This window comes from Plectropomus leopardus, chromosome 24 (assembly GCF_026936395.1).
Source record: "Plectropomus leopardus strain MGB_pleo_1.0 chromosome 24, ASM2693639v1, whole genome shotgun sequence".
In the NCBI taxonomy this organism is placed as follows: domain Eukaryota; kingdom Metazoa; phylum Chordata; class Actinopteri; order Perciformes; family Serranidae; genus Plectropomus; species Plectropomus leopardus.
The window spans coordinates 17,283,435-17,302,413 of record NC_142199.1 but is presented as its reverse complement, the minus strand read 5'-3'; the positions used below and the strand labels follow the sequence as shown (position 1 = coordinate 17,302,413).

The 18,979-nt window shown below is 34.6% G+C and overlaps 1 long non-coding RNA gene across 1 annotated transcript in view; it reads left to right on the top strand.

The window, feature by feature from the left end:
• LOC148185527 (uncharacterized) overlaps positions 1–18,979 on the top strand; it is a 214,197-nt gene that overhangs the window by 125,046 nt on the left and 70,172 nt on the right. Inside the window, exons 8-9 of the long non-coding RNA XR_015775836.1 lie at positions 5,964–6,030; positions 17,034–17,113. This is a non-coding gene — a long non-coding RNA (uncharacterized LOC148185527). The remainder of the gene's footprint in view (positions 1–5,963; positions 6,031–17,033; positions 17,114–18,979) is intronic.

The window sequence follows — 18,979 nt, the reverse complement described above, 5'->3', positions numbered from 1 at the left end:
CACAGCCTTTTTTTTGTTTTGTTTTGTTTTTTGATTATACTCCAAATTTGCAATAGGGTTTTTACGGTGCAATAATTCTTCAAAGTGCAATTATTCAAAATTCTAGGCTATATTTAACATGCTATTCATACTTTATCTCTATTGTACAACACACAAATTCATATATTTTTATCACTTTAAAAGTGAAAAGCAAATTGGTTTGTAATGTGCAATTTGACAAGATAAAAAATGTGCAAAAAATAAATGAATAAAAATTCAAATAAAAAAATTCAAAAGAAAATAAGCTGAAAGTAATTAACACAAAAAAGAAAAAATAGAAACAAGAAAATGTGCACATTTATTTATTTTATATCATTTTTTGTAAAAAAAAAATAAATACAAGCATTATAGTTATAAATCTAGTACCTTTTTTTGCAATTTGTGGCATATTTCTTGCCAATTTGGCGCCTTTTTTCCCATTTTTTCAAAAGAAACTTTTATCCCTTTAAACGTTTAAAAGCAACTTGGTTTGTAATGTGCAATTTGACAAGACAAAAAATGTGCAAAAAATAAATGAATAAAAATTCAAATTAAAAAATTAAAAAGAAAATAAGCTGAAAGTAATTAACACACAAAAAAGAAAAAATAGAAAAAAGAAAATGTGCACATTTATTTATTTTATATCATTTTTTGTAAAAAAAAAATAAAATAAATAAATAAATAAAAGCATTATAGTTATAAAGCTAGTACCTTTTTTTTTGCAATTTGTGGAATATTTCTTGCCAATTTAGCGCCTTTTTTCCCATTTTTTCAAAAGAAACTTATCCCTTTAAAAGTTTAAAAGCAACTTGGTTTGTAATGTGCAATTTGACAAGAAAAAATAAATGAATAAAAATACAAATAAAAAAATTAAAACGAAAATAAGCTGAAAGTAATTAACACAAAAAAAGAAAAAATAGAAACAAGAAAATGTGCACATTTATTTATTTTATATCTTTTTTGTAAAAAAAATTTTTTTAATAAATCTAGTACCCTTTTTTTGCAATTTGTGGCTTATTTCTTGCTAATTTGGCACCTTTTTTCCCCATTTTTTCAAAAAAAAAAGAAACAATTTTGCTCAAGTTTCGAAGCGGTGAATTAGCTCGTGAAAGGCGTCTGGACGCAGCATGAGAAAACCGATGTGGAACCGGGCTTTAAGGGGTTAAAAATATGAATATGGCAGCAGTGCTGGGTGTATGATATGCCTGCAGGATATTTAAGAAAGCCTCACACGTATCCTCAATTTAATGCCATCCAACTGCTTCGCACCGACGTTCCTTATATATTTATGTGTATATTTACATACGAATAAGTGTCAGTCTGTGAGCGCTCGGTGTTACAGTGGAGACACGAGTTGTGATGCTGAGCACATTCGGCACATAGTAAAAGCCTTGTGATGTTAATGCATACAAACAAAGGTACATTACAGAAGGCCTGCAGGAGAGAATGAGGGAAACACTGTTGTTTCTGGTCTTTTCTCTCTGTTTGCACAAAGCAATCTGCAGCTAATTTGTCTGTCGAAGACTATTTCAGAGATTGTCCAAGGACTTCTAGCAATACAGTGCGGCATTAACTCGTTCAACTGAATCGTTATCCTGAACACGAGGGCGACCAATCAGTGGCTGCCATGATGTCTTTATCTCATATTTACCAATAAATGCTGAATATGTATTTATTGTCTTATGCGACATAACGCTCACTTTAATGTTCAGGCTTTTACGTTGGATATCTACTTGAAAATGTTATGGCAAAGTTACAGTTTACAACACGTCTCGACTCATGTAGCCATGACAGTTGACATTTTTTTCCATGGACGAACACATGCTTTGTAAGGTCACGGTGACCTTAACCATTAACCACCGAATTCAAATCAGTTCATTGTTGAGTCCAAGTGGACGTTTGTGTCAAATCTGAGGAAATTCACAATTCACAATGTCACAGTGACCTTGACCTTTGACCACCAAAAGCTAATCAGTACGTCTTTGAATCCAGCGGACGTTGGTGCCAAATTCCGAGGAAATCCCCTTAAAGCCTTATTGAGTCATCTTGTTTAGACAGACCCAAAGTCACAGTGGCCTTGACCTTTGACCACCAACATCTAGTCAGTTCATTGTCGAGTCCAATTGGATGTTGTACTAAATTCAAAGAAGGTGTTCTTGAGGTAAAGTCCGCACAAGAATGAGACAGACGCATGATCACGGTGACCTTGACCTTTGCGGAACATTTCTTATGGATTTACTCATTGCCATTTTTCCCATGTCTCTAAAAGATGCTATTTGCTCAGGTTTAAAAGGTTTAAATTAAGTGCAGTGTTTTTATGTCTATGATATTCCCTTTACCCATCTGATCATCTGTTTGAATGTCAGCAAAAATATTTCCCCACTGATTTTTGTAAGAATTTCAGAACTTCTTTTACTCCCAAATTTTCCACAGGCGAAGTGTGACTTCTAATGGATTTATTGGTGAAATCTGCCGTCCACAGAACCAAGCAGTTGGCGAGCCCATGACCCGTGCAATCACTGTTTTACAGTCGCTTTCCCGGAGTCATAGAGTGCAGTGTGTGAGGGAATATGAAGGAAGGGAGCGGGCGTTTGTGGGGGGAGGTAATCAGGCACAGTCAGCGAGGCTCAGGGCGGACCATCGGTGGCGTTCAGCTGCCCCGCACGTCCCATGTGAGTGGCATGCAGCAGCCGTGGCCCACTTCTGCCCGCTGAGAGACCATTTGTGGGCCGCGCGGCGGGAAGATGACATGCATAAAACAAGGCTGCGCCCCTGGGGTTAGTGTGTGGACGGGAGGCATGGGCGCAGAAAATTCACTGACACAGAAAGCCTCTCATGAAAGCGGAGAGGAGAAGCTGTGCTGGACGTATGGAGTGGATGATGGATACGCCAGCGGTGCTCAAAGTGGGGTCCAGGGATATGCGGAGGTCGATGAGGTTTCACGGGATCCTAATGTATCTGTTTACTTTAATTGAATTTAAGAGAAAATCCAGCCCGAGTCCAAAAATCTATAAAAATGACTCACCATCACCACCGTGAGCCTCTGCAGCCCCTCATACACTCTGAAAAATAAAGGTGCTCACTAGAACCATAAACAGTTCCCTCAGGAGAACCTTTTTTTGCTTTCTCGTAGAACCTTTTCATGAGGTTCAAACTGGAACCCTTTCAGAGGGATCGTGAACCCAACATAAAGGGTAACACCTAGAACCATCCTTGAAAGGTTTCATCCAGAACCCCCTAGGAGAGGTTCTATGGAGTACCCTTCTATGGTGCAAGGATGCCAACAAAAACCCACCTAAGGAGGTTCTATTATAGTCCAATGGTTTCATCTAGAAACATCCCAGGTGGTTCTAGTGAAAACCCATTTAGGGTTTCATCCAGAGTCTACCCAATGGATTCTACCAGGAACCCATTTATAATCCCAGGTTTTCATCTGGAACTTAAACAGTGGATTCTATAAGAACCCAATTATATTCCAATGGTTTTATCAAGGATCCACTTAACGTGTTCTACAGAAAATCCATTTATAGCCCAATGGTTTCATCTAGAACAATTCCAAGTGGTTCTACCAAGAACTCATTTAAAGTCAAAGGGCTTCATCTAGAAACATCCCAGGTGGTCCTAGTGAGAACCCATGTATACTCCAGAGTCCACCCAGGAACCCATTTATAATCCCATAATCTAGAACCTACACAGTGGATTCTGTGAGAACCCTCTAATATTATAATGGTTTTATCTAGGACCCACTTGATCTATTTTACAGAAAAACCATTTATAGTCCAAGGATTTTATCTAGAACAAGTCCAAGTGGATCTACCAAGAACTCACTGATATTGTAAGGGTTTTATCTTGAATCATCCCAGTTGGTTCCACAGGGATCCTATCTATATTCCACGGGTGGAGGGTTTTTTTTTGTTGTTTTTTAACCAAAACCTGCGAGATTCTACCGGGAACCTATTTTCAGTCCAAGGGTTAATCTAGAACCTACAAATCGGACCAAGAACCCTTTTATTTTCCAATGGTTTTATGTAGAACCTGCCCTTGGAGGCTAAAACAATAGTAAAAGACTACATTACCCATAGAGCTCTCATCCTCGAAGCATTTTAGTTCTTAATGGAACATAAAAAGACACAAAATAACAACACAGACGGGCAAAACCAGCACAAAAACGACCAAAACAGACACACACCCCGTTGTTTGCTCCTGAGCACATCTTCTCTTTTTAATGCACTCAGCTGCAGCTCTCTGGCTGTCCATTTGTCTTAACACATCGGTAATTTGAACTCAATGCACTTAGAAAACACGGAGTGGTGCGTGTGCACGTGCACGCAGGACGTGGTGTGAGTTAACAGGCAGATATAGTTTATAGCAGGAGGAGGCTGATGGTCTCCGTCTCTGAGAAAATGAACCCGCCTCGTGTTGTTTTCACTTTAATTATTTTATTTTCTCCATGTTTCACTTATTTCAGCTCTGGACCAATAAGATGGCCAGGTCGTTGGGAACCCTCATGTACAAATACCACACTGTGAAAATACTCTGTGCAGAATAATCCTATGAAAAGGGGAGAAAGCAAAATTAAAAAAAATATAGAAAGAAAATAAATAAATAAAATCTGCATTTTATTAAAATGGTACGTACAGGGAAAAAAACACTTAATTTAACACAAAATTATTAAAAATAAATATTCAAGAAAAAAGGGGAAAAAACTATTAAAAACCCCTTAAATTTATTTTTTTAAAAAACCTACCCCAGACTCAAAAATATGCAAAAGAAGAAAAAAGAACCAAAAAACCACCGATAAAACTCAAACCCAAAACTTAAATTATTTAAAAGAAAAATACTCCCTTTGCCTGAAAAGAACCCCACAAAATTATATTTAAAAAAAAACACATTTTTTTAATTGTTAAAAAAATATACAAAGAAAGAAAAACATCCGAAAACCACTTAAATTTATAGGTAAAAAAAAATCCCAAAACTAAACATTATGTACAAATAAAAGAAGAAAAAAAACACAAAATTATTAGAAAACTATTTCAATATTAAACAAAAAAATGTTAAAAAAGCAACACAATTATTGAAGGCCGGGCACAAAAACATTAAACAAACACACACACCTTTAACCAAGTTTTTGCAACAAAAAAAAATCTAAAGCTCTGTGCATTTTGATGTCAGCGAAGTCAAACTGAGGGCCTTGCGTTTCTCCCGCGACAGCACTGCGCTGACGTCACCTCCTCAGCAGTTTGTAGCAGGAGCTGGTGACAAATGCAACAAGCCCGCCGTACGCTTATATGACATATAGCTGTAATATTTGTCATCAGCCACCCAGGGAATCACGGGGGGCCGAGCGGGGGCCGAACGGGGCCAGCTATCACATCTATTGGACGTTTTCTTGGATCGGCTTGATGAGTTTTTGGGGTCCGATCGATAACGCCCACCGCTCGCCGTCCATCTGTAATGTCTCGCTTCATCCTTCACATCCAGAGGCCTAAACGTTCCCCACTAAGCAGACGAGAGCTCAACATTTGAATAGATTCAAAGTTCCCCTCTGATAAGCCTGCAAACGGAGGAGGATACATGGAGAGAGCTTTCTTCATTAGGCAGCCGGGGAATCTTAATCAAAAAGCTATTTGCACCCTCCCCCCTGCAATTGATTTGTGTCTCAGCGTTCGGATATTAGGGCGAAAATTCCCTCTGAAGCGAGTGTCCTCCTTTACATTAGAGTCTCAATCCATAAACAGACAAATATTAACAGTTTATCACGCAGAAAAATACCTTAAAAGCGTCAAAAGAGGAGGCAATATTGTGTCTATTTTTTGCATAAAGTTGCATGAATCCATGATGTAAAATCAGACACTTTATTGTTGTGTTTTTTCTTGTTTAATGTAGTTTATACACTGTTTTTCCTTTGAAAGTCAAGCTCATGTCTCGTTACTTCCTGTTTTCAGGCACACCTGTCCTCCGTCAGTCCCGTCAGTCCCTCCCTGATCCCAGAGTCCTCATTTGTCCATTCCTGTGAGTATTTTTTTTTTTTTTTGTCTGTTTGTATACCGGTGTGTTTCCTTTAATTGTGGACAGCTCTGCAAGCGCACGCACAATAACGCATCTCTGCAGAAGCATGCGCAAGATTTGCAGTTTATTTATTTGTAATTTATTTTAAATTTTTTGAATCTATTTTCAATTAGTTGATTTATTTTTAATTTATCTATTTTCAATTAGTTGATTTATTTTTAATTTATTTATTTACACTTTATTTATTTATTTATTTACACTTTATTTTATTCATTTTTTTAATTTATTTATTTACTTATTTTATTTATTTTATTTTTTTTACTTTTTTTGAAAAATTCTTATCAAATTGTGTTCGTATCATTCACGCAAAGTAAACCCAGCGAGGACAACGATCAAACAAGTAAAAATATGTAGTAAGCCTAAAAAAATTACATAAGTAAAGACTAAATCACCAGACATAAACAACAGATTTATTTATAAAGTGATTTCCCATGGGGAAAAATAATAAAATGCAAGAATAACAAATAATAAATTTTTTTTTTTTTTTTAATATTTAAAACGTGATCAATTAAAATAGGTAATTGATCAGTGATGTTGACCTCAAAATCAGTTAAAAAGGATGCAATCTGAAGTAAAGAAGTGAACATTTGTGAACAATTGTTCACTTTATTGTGTTGTTGTTTTTTAACATCAGTTGTAATCGTAAAAATGACATTTTTATTGATTTTCAGAATTTTAACCCCTTTAAATACCAGGTTTTTGTCATGGTGCCACCATGTTTCTAGATGAAAAAAACACACAAAAAAAGACAAAAAAATATAATTATAATTATAAAAAATATATATAATTTAATTTAATTTGATATATAAATATATGATTATAAAAAAAATAACAAAAAATATTTTTACTGTACTACATGCTAAGTTTTTGTTTGTTTGTTTGTTTTGGGGGTTACGAAAGTGCACCTAGTATAATATATAGCTTTGTTGTCGATGTAGTATTTGTTTTTTAATGACATCATCAGGTGGAAAATAATGAAAATTACAAATTTCAATGCAAAAGCCCAGAATGAAACCCAGAAATGACACAACGCATTTCTTTTCTTTTTAATTTTATTTTTTGATGGCTGTAGAATCAAAAATTGCAATTTCAATGTTTTTTCTTTTTGCACTTAACAATACGAATGTAACAATTCTGTTTCTTGCCGAAAATGAAAAAAAAAATGAAAAGCGCTTAAAATGTAGTTTTAGTATTTAGTTTTCACTTCAGAAACGTCTCCATATAAAGCAGCGTGTGTGCGCGCGCTGTGCCTGTTGCTCTTGAAATGTAAATCAAGTCAATGACCGCGTTTGATTGATCTATCGTTCAAGACAGTAGAGAAGGAGGTTAAATTAGGTATTGAACCAGCCCCGGGCTGATGTCATCCATCGTTTAACCGGCTCTGACAAGCCAGACACGAGATGATATAAATGACTTTATCATCTGTTTGGAGCAGATCCCTCGACGGCAACGCGTTATTGATATACAGCTGATCTGTAATACACCGACAGCAGCCGGACTTTAATCCATAATCGCTGTACGCTTCAGTTACAAGACGGAGTTCATGTGAAAAACAGATGTGAGGCTGTGTGAAAAGCAGGCTGAAGTTGTTTCATTTCGCTGCGTTAAAGCTCATTCTGAGCTCATTTCAGTCAGCGAAACATCCGCAGGTATTCGGAGTAAGATGTTGACTTGTTCCCACTAATTAAGACAACGCGAGTTGGATCCATATTCCCCACACGTGCATCGCATATTGATTACAGAACACCTATAACAGCAGTAATATTGTGGAAAAGCACACGTGACATGTTCACATTAACAAAAAGCTGATGTTACGTTTGTATTTTTAAAAAATGAGACGGTAATTAGTGATCTGACAGTAATTAGGACCACACTGCGCCATGATATTAACTTATTTGTCCCATGAAATCATATAAGATGTTACCATGGTAATGCTTCAATTTGTGCATGAAAAGTTGCAACATGTTTTCATCCCAAGGCGTCACATGTTGCCGCTTTGTTCCATGTCTGCATATTACGCCAAAGGCTGGCATGTCAACAGAAGTGCTTGGATTTCTGTTTTAAATTGATTATTTAAAAAAAGCGCAGAGTGCCTACTTTTTTTTACTTTTATTTTTATTTTTATTTTTATTTTTATTTTATTTTTATTTTTATTTTTATTTTTATTTTTTTAAAAAATGAATTTTCTACCTCCCCTTCAAACTCAGATGTGTATACCCAAATGGAAAGATTAAAACAATTAAGCCTCTGAAAACTGAACAAATTAAATCGAATTCTTTCAAAAAACATTGGAGAAATCAACCCCAAAAAAATAGCCAAAAATTAGTTTTAAAAATATACACGAAAATTAGCTTAAAATTAGCAACAAAGAAATAGAAGAAGAGAAGTTTTAAATATATAATAATAAGAATGATTAATCTTTTTTTTTTTTGAGATAAAAATCTAATAATCTCCCCACTGTTCATTTTCAAGTCATATTCTTGTCACTATTTTTTGTTTTTTTTTTTGTTTTTTTTTATTTTTTGTTAAATTACTTTTTTGTCTATAATTTCAAAATAAATTAAACTATTTTTTTTTTTTTACTAGCTTCCATAGGTTTAAATGAAAAGTGTCTGGTTGCATAAAAAAAATCACTCAGTTCAAAGACTGTAAAAAAAAAAAAAAATTACAAATAAATTATCCTCAAGTTCGAACAATTTGAAACCATTAAAGAAAACTTCAGATCACGTAGTTGCACAACAGAATTGTTAGGAAAAAAAGGCAAAAAAAAATAATGTCTTAAAGCAGAATCAGTGTCTGCCATTCAAACACTAACCGGAGCGCTGCTCCGGAGCCGAGGTGCCGGCGCAGCAAATGTTCGATCGCTCTTTTGACCTCAATTTGGACTCCGGAACGGCGAGCGGGAGGCCTGTTTGGACGGTCAGGAGTTAAGAGTTCAGTGATGCACTCTGGCACCCGGCCGTGTGGAGCCCTGTAAGTCAGGAGTACAATTTCGAAATGGATTGGCATGAGTTGGTGGAAAGCTAAAACGAATTCTGGCTGCAGAGTTCTGCACAGTCTGAAGTTAAACCGCAGTACGTCTGTAGCACTGAGGAAGGGAAATACTCGAAGCGTGGATAAATAATGCTTTATTCATGTTTATTCATTCAAGTTAACATTGTTCTGGACTTTGAAATATTACTTATATCCCCCTTTTTTCAACATGTTGAAGGTTTTTCAAAGTGCAATGATTTTTTTTACATTAAAAAATGAGTCCAGTCGTTCTTCTTTATGTATTTTTTTCTAGATGCTATAATATGGCATTTTTTGACATGCTATTAAATGATTTTTTTTCTTTTTTAAAGACTTTTTTTGGGGCATTTTAGCCTTTATTAGATAGGACATAGCATGAATTCAATTCAATTCAATGACTTTTTGACATGTAAAAAAGAGCATCATTTTTGGCCTTATTTTCTTTTTTTCTTTTACTTTTTTTCTTTTTTTTACATGCTATATGATGACATTGACATTTCATAAAAGGCAACTTTTTTAAAAAAAAATTTTAACATGCTATACAATTACTTTTTCGGACATAATAAACAATGACTTTTTTTGCTGTTTTTTCCAACATGCTGAACTACGGCATTTTTCAACACTTGAAACAATTTTTGGCAGATTTTTTTACATGCTATACTTTGACTTTTTGACACATAAAAATTGACTTTTTTTTAACTTTTTTTTTTTTTTTTTACATGCTATATCATGACATTAACATTTGATAAAAGGCAACTTTTTAAAAAAATTAAAAAAAAAATTTCTAACATGCTGTAAAATTACCTTTTCCAACATAATAAACAATTACTTTTTTGCAGGGTTTTTTTCAGCTTTTTCTTTTTTGACCTGCTTTACTGTGGCATTTTAAACATGCTACGCCATTACTTTTTTCGACATTAAAAACAACTCGTCATTTGCACCCGCTGCAAAGCGGCAACGTGATGCCTTGAGATACGAACGTGTTGGTGCACGAAAACACAAATAAATTGCGGTAAATGCAACCTTTTTTAAACAAGAAACATGCTTCCCCATACTGATGCATTGCTTAATTTTATTAAATTATTGTGCTTTTTTGTACTATTTAGGACTGAGTAAGCCTGTTTGCAAACAATAACTGCAAATTCCTGCATAGCATACCCTTTAATTAGTACTTCTGTTTCCTGACACAGCAGCTCCTACACACCGCAGCTTCAGAACGTTAAATTAAGAAGTAGTTGTGCATCTTCTAATAGCTACTAATAACTCTCTGTTGTAGGCTGAAGAGCGACGGTCAGTATTTTCTTACCAACACAGACACTGAGGAAGATGTTATTATGACTGATAGCAATAATGACAAACAGTAAGACGGATGCCAGCCCGTTAAAATAAAAAAAAAACACAATTTCTCCCATAAGGTTGACAGCTTGTTAACAACTGATTACGACAGATGGGGGATTTATTGCTGCTCTACTGTCTGGAAGAAAAATGCAGACATACTGTCGCTAAAACGCCCATAACCGACCTTTAAATCAACCCCCGTGGTTTCAAAATAAAATCGAGATTCAGCAACAGTGCGGCCTCCTCACCTTAAGACATAAGGGGAAGGATTAAAAGTGAAAGTTTAAAACCAAGCAGCCAATAGTTTGACCAGTCAAAGACTCAATTCTTTTAACTGGGATTTAATGGTTGCTGCTGTCAGTTTATTAAAAAAACATTTTGTGCCGACAGGAAAGACTTGCTGCTGAAATTAAGTTTAATTAACTTTTCCGGCGAACAGTAACAGAATGAGAATGTGAGGAAATTGGTTTGGTTTTGTAAAAAAAAAAAAAAGCGGAGAGGATGTAATGAGGAAATGATTGGTCAGAATTAGCAAGAACTTAATTAAAAGTAACAAGAAAATTACCTGAAATTAGACGAAAAAATCAGAACAGACAAAAGCAGGGGAAATAAATACATTAAAATTAAATCATTTTTAAAAAGTGTTAATAATAATAATAATAATAATAATAATAATAATAATAATAATAGAAATAAATATATTTTTCTGTAACATAAGTTTAATATTTAATTACAATAATTATAGGTTTCTTGATATTTATAATTTGCTAATGATTCCTCCTTTTTAAAGCTATTTTTCTGGATATTATAGTGGCCTTTTATTTATTTTATTTCATTTTTATTTTTGCCTTTTTTTTTTTTTGCTCACTTTTCAAAGGCTAATATGCTTATAAAGGATTTGATTTTATTTTTTGAATAATTTTTTTTTTATTTTATTTTATTTTATTTTATTTTATTTCATTTTATTTATTTATTGATATATATATTATTTTGTTATACATATGGATGGACAGGCCCAACATATGGGGCACCGTACATTCCCCCTCTCAGTGACTGACCTCAGGGCCTCAGCACATCAGAGACAGGGCTTCCTGTATCGTATCCAGGCCCCCGCTGGGAGCTCATCAGCGACCGCGGACAAAGTTCAAGAGACCGGCGCTTCTTGCCAGGGGTCTCAATCAACGTGGATTTCTCACATTCAGCATCAAAGCCGCTCCACGCCTCCACGACTAAGATGCACTCATTGCGACAGCTGGCTGACATCACGCGGTCTGGAGGTGGTTTTTGGGGCGGCAGCTGGTCTTAGAGATCTCCTGAACCCCCTCAGGGGCTGACAGGACTCAGCCGCGGGGCCAATTAGCAGCAAACTGCTCCCCGAAAACAACCGCGACCCTGGAACTGATTTAACCCTAAGTTAAAGTCAAGTAGTGACGATGACGGTCACACAACGTCCACGTCACAGTCACACAACCAATCATATCATATATATCCTGGGTTCTGATAACAATAATAATAATAGATAATAATAATAATTATAATAACAATAATAAAATGAATCTGTTCTGCATGTAGTATATTATTGATAATTCTTTTTTTGTATTTTTGAAATCTAAAAACAAAGGCGATCTTGACAACAACCTGGCATTTGAAGGGTTAAAATCCTGAAAATGTGTATATATTAATGATTATGATTATGATTATAATTATGACAAGTGCATTTTATGGGCAGAGCACCAAAAAATAATGTTTAAAATATCCTTGGCTGTGATGAAAATAATAATAATAATAATAATAGTAATAATAATAATAATAATAATAATAATAGTAATAATAAAAATCATCATCATCATCATCATCATCATTATTCTTTTTTTTTGTATTTATTTTCAATCTGAAAACATCATGACAAAAATAACATTTGAAGGGTTAAAATATTGAAAAAATTTTTATGATTGGGACTGATATTGGCTACAAAATTAATGATTCATTTTGAAAAGTGCAGAGCAGCATGACACTGCACCAAATATCCTAGGCTGTGATAACAAAAATAAATTAATTAATAAATAAGAATCTAATTATAGCATGTATTATAATAAAAAAAATTATAGAATTATATATAAGATTTTATTGCATTTATTTATGTATTTTTAAATCTAAAAACATGACCAAAATCTAGCATTTGAAGGGTTAAGAGTCTGAAAATTATTTGATTTTTTATTATTAGGACTGATATTTGTTTAAAAACAAAAAAAGATGAATTTTGAAAAGTGAAAAAATGTTACAGGCAGAGCAGCATGACACTGCATTTTTTTTCCTAAACATATCCAAGGCTGTGATAATAAAAATAAATAATTAAATATCTACTTATAGCATGTAGTATAATGGCAATATATATAATAAAATCATATACATAATTTTATTTATTTATATATTTATTAAACCTGGCATTTGAAGGTTTAAAAATTCTGAAAAAAATATTAATATTTGATATTATGATTAGGAAAAAAATCATATTCATTTTATTTTTTATTTATTCATTTCATTATTTCTTTAATCTTGATTTTAAAAAAAGAGCGATACGAGCGTGCGTGCGTGTGTGTCACATTAAACACAATATATTGAAATATGATTCACTTTTGCACATTCTGCACGTCTGAATGTGTTTTTAACCCTTATGCATGCATTTCTTTATTGTTATGCATTGTTCCGCATGCATAAGGCTTTTTTTTAAAAATCTCTCTTCAGTCCCACCACACACACACACACACACACACACACACAGCTTTTTTTCACCTGGGACAACTTTGTCCTCTTTGTTACGGATGGGCTGACGGTGCGCCGTGACGTTCTGTGAGGTTAAGAGTGGCGTCAGCGTGACAGGCCATAAACAAAGTGCAGAGACGAATGATCACGATCCATTAAACAGAGTCGGGGAGAGGAAGGTGTCTGCGCGTCTGAGCATGAAAGAGAAGGACGCTGCTTCAGAATCATGTTTAACCTGCAGAGGTGCAGAGAATATTTGTACTCGGACGACAGCAGCGGTACTAGTTAAGTACTTGTGTAAAAATATACGAGGCTTTGAAACATGGACTGACATCATTTTTTCTTGTGCTACATTCAGATCTTCACAAGTATTTTTAAACCTTCATAATCTGAGCACATTGGCTAATTTTTATTTTATTTTTTTTTATGGGAAAAATAGCAAAAACTGTTCTGGAAATTGCAAGAAATTACTAATTTTACCTAATAGCTTAGGAAAAATGTATCCAAAACTATATAGTTATGTATATAAAATTATTTTAGAATTATTATTATTTTTCAACACTTTCTTTTTTTATAGCTATTTTTTAAACTATTTTTTAAATTAGAATGGTTATGCATATAAAATAATTTAAAAATAATAATTATTATTATTTTTTAACTCTTTCTTTTTTAATAGCTAAGGAAAATGGATATATTTTTAAACTTTTTATGTATAATAATTATGCATATAAAATAATTTTAAAATAATTATTATAATTTTTTTTAATACTTGAAGTAATTTCCTCCAAAACTATGATTATAATTATAATAGCTATGTATGTAAAATTATTTTAGAATACTTATTATTTTTCAGCACTTTAAGTCATTTCCTTTTTTTAATAGCTAAGGAAAAATGTATCCAAAACAATATATTTTTATTTTTAATAATTTATGCATATAAAATAATTAAAATAATAATTATTATTTTTCCAGCACTTTAAGTAATTTCCTTTGTTTTTTTTCAATAGCTAAGGTAAACATGCATCTATTTTTTTTTAACTATTTCTTGAATTCGAATAATTATGCATATAAAATATTATTAAAATTAATTGTATTAAAATTAATGTAATTATTATTTTTCTGCACTTTAAGTAATTTCCTTTCTTTTTTTAAACATTTAAATATTTATTTAAATACTTTTTTTTTTTTTAATTAAACTCCAACAGCCTGCCAATTACCTCTTTTTAAGTGGATAAAAATCCCCAAATATTTCATGTTAAGTAAATGATAATTGAAGAAAATTGCCCTGATTTCCTCACTTATGTAGCCCGCCCGGTGCACTGCTTTTTGACCAGCGCATGCATTTTTCATATTTTCTACTTAGCATTTCATTAATTTGGATGTTTTGCTCCTCCAGATAACCTCTTGTCTTTGGGCTTTGCATTAAGAAGAATGTGCTGTTTTTGGATTCTTAAAACGAGAGCAAAGACTCGAGCAACAGCAGCATCCTGAAGCCTGACAGTGTGAACGCAATTCCTCCCTTTGTTCACTGAAGCAACGCGGGTGTCTGCGTTTAATGACAAGTCTCCGGCAGCTAATGCTGAAACCGTGTAGGGTTAATTGATGCGAGTGAGAGTAACCCTCTCTTCGTCACATTGGACATAAAGAGCATTCATAAATAATTAAAAAAATTCAGTTCAGTGGCGCTGCACGGAGATAAGTTTAATTAGACCGACTAGTGAGCAAGACAAAAAATGCACTTTTTGATAGTATTTTCGATGTTAGTGGTATTTTCTGTGTTTGGTTTTGCGCTCTCACTTTGCTTATTTTATTTTCTAAATGCTGCACACGTGTTGTCACACTGGTGCGAACGTTACATTTATTTGCTTGTGTTTTGTCTATTTGCATGTTTTACATCCTGCGGCGTTTCAACCTGACGCCATCTAGCGGCGAATCATGCAGACACGACAGGTTCTGTCCTGTCTGTATGATACGCCGGCTTGCGGAGTATTATGCAGACCTGCCGCTTTTTCAAGCGGTTCTTTTTCACAGCTCTTTTTTTTGTTCTGATGCTGTCCAGAGGCATGTCATGTGTTCAGGAAAGGTGTCGTTCGGCTTTTGGATTGTACGCCAAAAGCGTCGTCAAAGCGGCAGTAGTTGACGAATTGGAATTGGATTCAGTTGAATCCAAAAAAATACCCATCAAAAATTCCAGCTCGCCTTGTTCAGACTGTAATGACCAACTTAAACTTATTTCTTTTTTGGGGGGTGGGGCTTAATTTTAGCAGTTGAAACATTTTTACACTGATTATTTTCTTTGGTATTAACCCTCTAAAATCTGAGCAAAGTGGCTTGATTTCTTTCGAAGAAAAACATGGGAAGAGGGAAATAAGCAACGTAACAAGTAATGGCGCAAGTAAAAAAAAAATTTAAAAAAATCCTGAAAATAACATAAAAAAGTCAAAAAATAAAAACAATCACGAAAGTGCTCAAAAATTTTAAATATATTTATTCTTTTTGTCTGTAACATAATTTTAAATATATAATCAGTTTTCTGGATATTTTGAATATTTTTTAAATAATATCTAATACTCACTTTCAGACTATTTTCTTGTCTCCTTTATTTATTTATTTTTTTGACACTTTACTTGTCATTTCTCAGCCCTGTTGGAGTTGTTTCTTCCTGTGTTTGTACAATAAATTAAATCCATTTTCCAGATTTTGCAGGTTTAAATGTTAGCAAAGGGGCTCAAGAAAACTGACGGCGATCCAGGCGTTAAAGGGTTCATTTTAACTCGGTTCGTGTTTTCACCGCCATCACATTGCACTAAAATATTGGCTTAAGGGAGACAAGTCCTCAAGCTGAATCATCGAGGGGGGAAGTTCTCAGCCAAGAAGATACAAAACTTGCTTATCTGGAGCAGATGGTGATATAAAAAAGCAGGAGTATCCAAAAGTTGCATAAGGGACTCAAGTGGGACTTTGTGCGAGCCCAGTCGGTGTTACAGTGTCGCTTACTGACGGCGTTTAGCAGACCTCCGCAGTCAAAACCCAAGATTCACCCGCCGCCCTCTGGAGGTCTGCACGCTCTGTTCTGCCAGCTTCAAACTGTCTGCCAAGTTTCTCCCCACTGGAGAAAAAAAAAAAGCCTGTGTAACAACAGACCAAATGTAGATTTTAAACTTTAATCTACCTCTCAATTAAATATAAGCAGCAGCAGTGAGGGGAATTCAATATGAATGGGGAGTCTGACCAGAGTAGAGCCAAGAAAAATGGGATGCTTTCTGCGGGGAAGGATTTATATGACGCGTTTGTCTGACGGTGTGCATTAAAATTGGATTCGCGGCAATCATGTTGTGTTTGTTGCGCCTACTAGAATCGTAAAGAACAATGCGCCCGTGCCAAAATTCAGCAAGGTTTGTAGGAGCTCAAATTAAATGATCATTAATTTTCAAATGTGACAGTAAGTCTTTACAAGCACCTTTTTTTTTTTATAGATTTGCAGCCAAAAAATGACCCCAAAATTGGGTAAATCCAGTCATCGGTGCGTTGGGATTATCCGGTTGATGCACTGTTCCAGCTTTATCTTGATTTCGAGATCAAATTAAGGGGAATCCGGAGAAATCACAGGGGTAAGACGCATAACAATCGGCAAAGGTTGGCAAAAAAGATCGCAAAAACAAGCTTAAAATGAATCCCTGTGCGGAAGTGGTTTGCAAATTTAGAGAAACGTCGAAGGTTTTGTACCAAACACCACATTATTGTCACATTTCGCTGCTTTGTCAGTCTCGAGATATTCTCCTACGTCTTCTGTTTGAGTTTGATGAGTTTAATGTCTCCTGTGCTCTTTTCAGGAAGCAGGAAACAGGAAGTCAGATTGGAGGTGAATGCACATCCGCAAACATCCGCGTGCATCTTTTCTGCAGCAGCGCAGGTATGTAATGATAACTTTTATCATTATCTACAACCGCAGTACATTATTTCTTAAAAAATGTATTGATTTGTGATTTTCGATATAAAAAAGGCCACCAAGCCATTGCCAGGTATATTAAATTTGCGTCACTTGATTTCTAATTTATTAACATTTAGAGTCCATTTTTTAAATTCCAAATTCTGAACTTTTTTTTTTAACCATAAGTCCTAATCAGAAATATCAAATATTTATTGATATTCAGGAATTTTAACCCGATAAATGCGAGGTTTGCAAACAAAACAACATATTCCTATATTTTGTAACTCTGCGGACGAGGGGTCAGTGTTCAAGTTTAAAACTGAAAAAAATGGTTCATTTCAATGCCTAAAAATAGATGTGCAAAGGCAAAATTGCAAAAAAATGCAAACATTTCCTAAAGTCCACAATTGCTTATGTACTATAACTGGGATTATTAACAAAAAATCCTAAACCACAACATCGTCTACCAAAAAAAAAACTATTCCCTGAAGGCGGAAAGCAAGAGTTTTCCGTCCTACAAAAATGGCTCTCTTTTAACCTGGTAGGATTTTATTGTAATTTTTACTGAAATTGCGTGTTGCGAAGCAACAGCACGTCGCAATTATTCAACTACATGTAGAGTTACTCACCTGATTTGAAATCAAAACTTTGTGTTTTCTCTTCACCAGTGTTTGTCTTGCATATCACCATTTAAACAGAGTCTCACACCGAGTGCTCGTCCTTCAGGCTCCTCTGTATGTTCCGCGTATAGAAATTAATATCCACCTCTGGCTTTTTGTTCTTTGCTCTCGCTAATCCTTTAAGTCAATACATGTGGACCGGAGAGGAAAACTCTGACAGCAGCAGGAGTTTGACATGGATCAATTTATACAAGACCTGGTGATGTGAGGGATTAAACAGCCATTTAGAGAAGGTTGCGATTCAAATGTTGAGGTGAAAGTTTGGGGTTACGTCGGATGCGAGAGTGAATTTCTGCCGTTGTCTCGCTCTTATTACATGAAGGTGATATTGATCTCAAGATCGCGCTGCAGTTCAGGGGTCTTTGGTTTGTGTTTTCAAGCTTTGGAGGGGCTGGTTGACACTGGGATTGCAAAGAACATGCAGTTGGAAGAAGAGGAGGAGATAATATGGTGTAAGAAAGGATGATTTTTTAAAAAAAGGAAGGGTAGAGGGGGTCAAGAACTGAGGAGAAAGGATGGGGGGAGCAAAGAAAACAAGGGGACAAGATAATAGACAAAAAAAGGAGGGGACAAAACAAGGAGTGGAGGGAATAAAAAGAGGCAAGAGGGGAGTGAAGGAGGAAAGGAAAAAGATGATGGAAAGGAGATATGCAAGGAGGCTCGGCTGGGCAATATGAGCTGAAAATGATATTGTAATATTTTTAGGCTATATCGTGATACGCGATAAATATCCCGATATTTTAAAATCACTTTGAAAGCACATCATTAATGATAGCAGCGAAAGACCGAATCGAACATTACAAATGTTTATCAAATTCTCTCTTTATTGTCAACAATACTACAGGAATTACAGTTGGTACTTTAGAAAAAGTATTAATTCCAGTTTTGATCCGTAATCATTAGTAATGTGTACATGTCTTGAAAGCAGCTTGGTATAAAAACACCAGAATATTAATATTGTAAATTTCTGTCTGCCCAAAAGAGGGTAAGACATGCTCAGAGAGGAAGGTCACACTATTATATTTGCATTTTTAAAAATGTATACATATTTCCTGTACGTTCTGGTTGTATATTAGTGGATTACTAAGAGATAAATATGTATGACCATTATAACCTTGCCAAAAATAACAAAGTTTAAGGAGGTGGAGGACTTTTTGCACGGTACTTT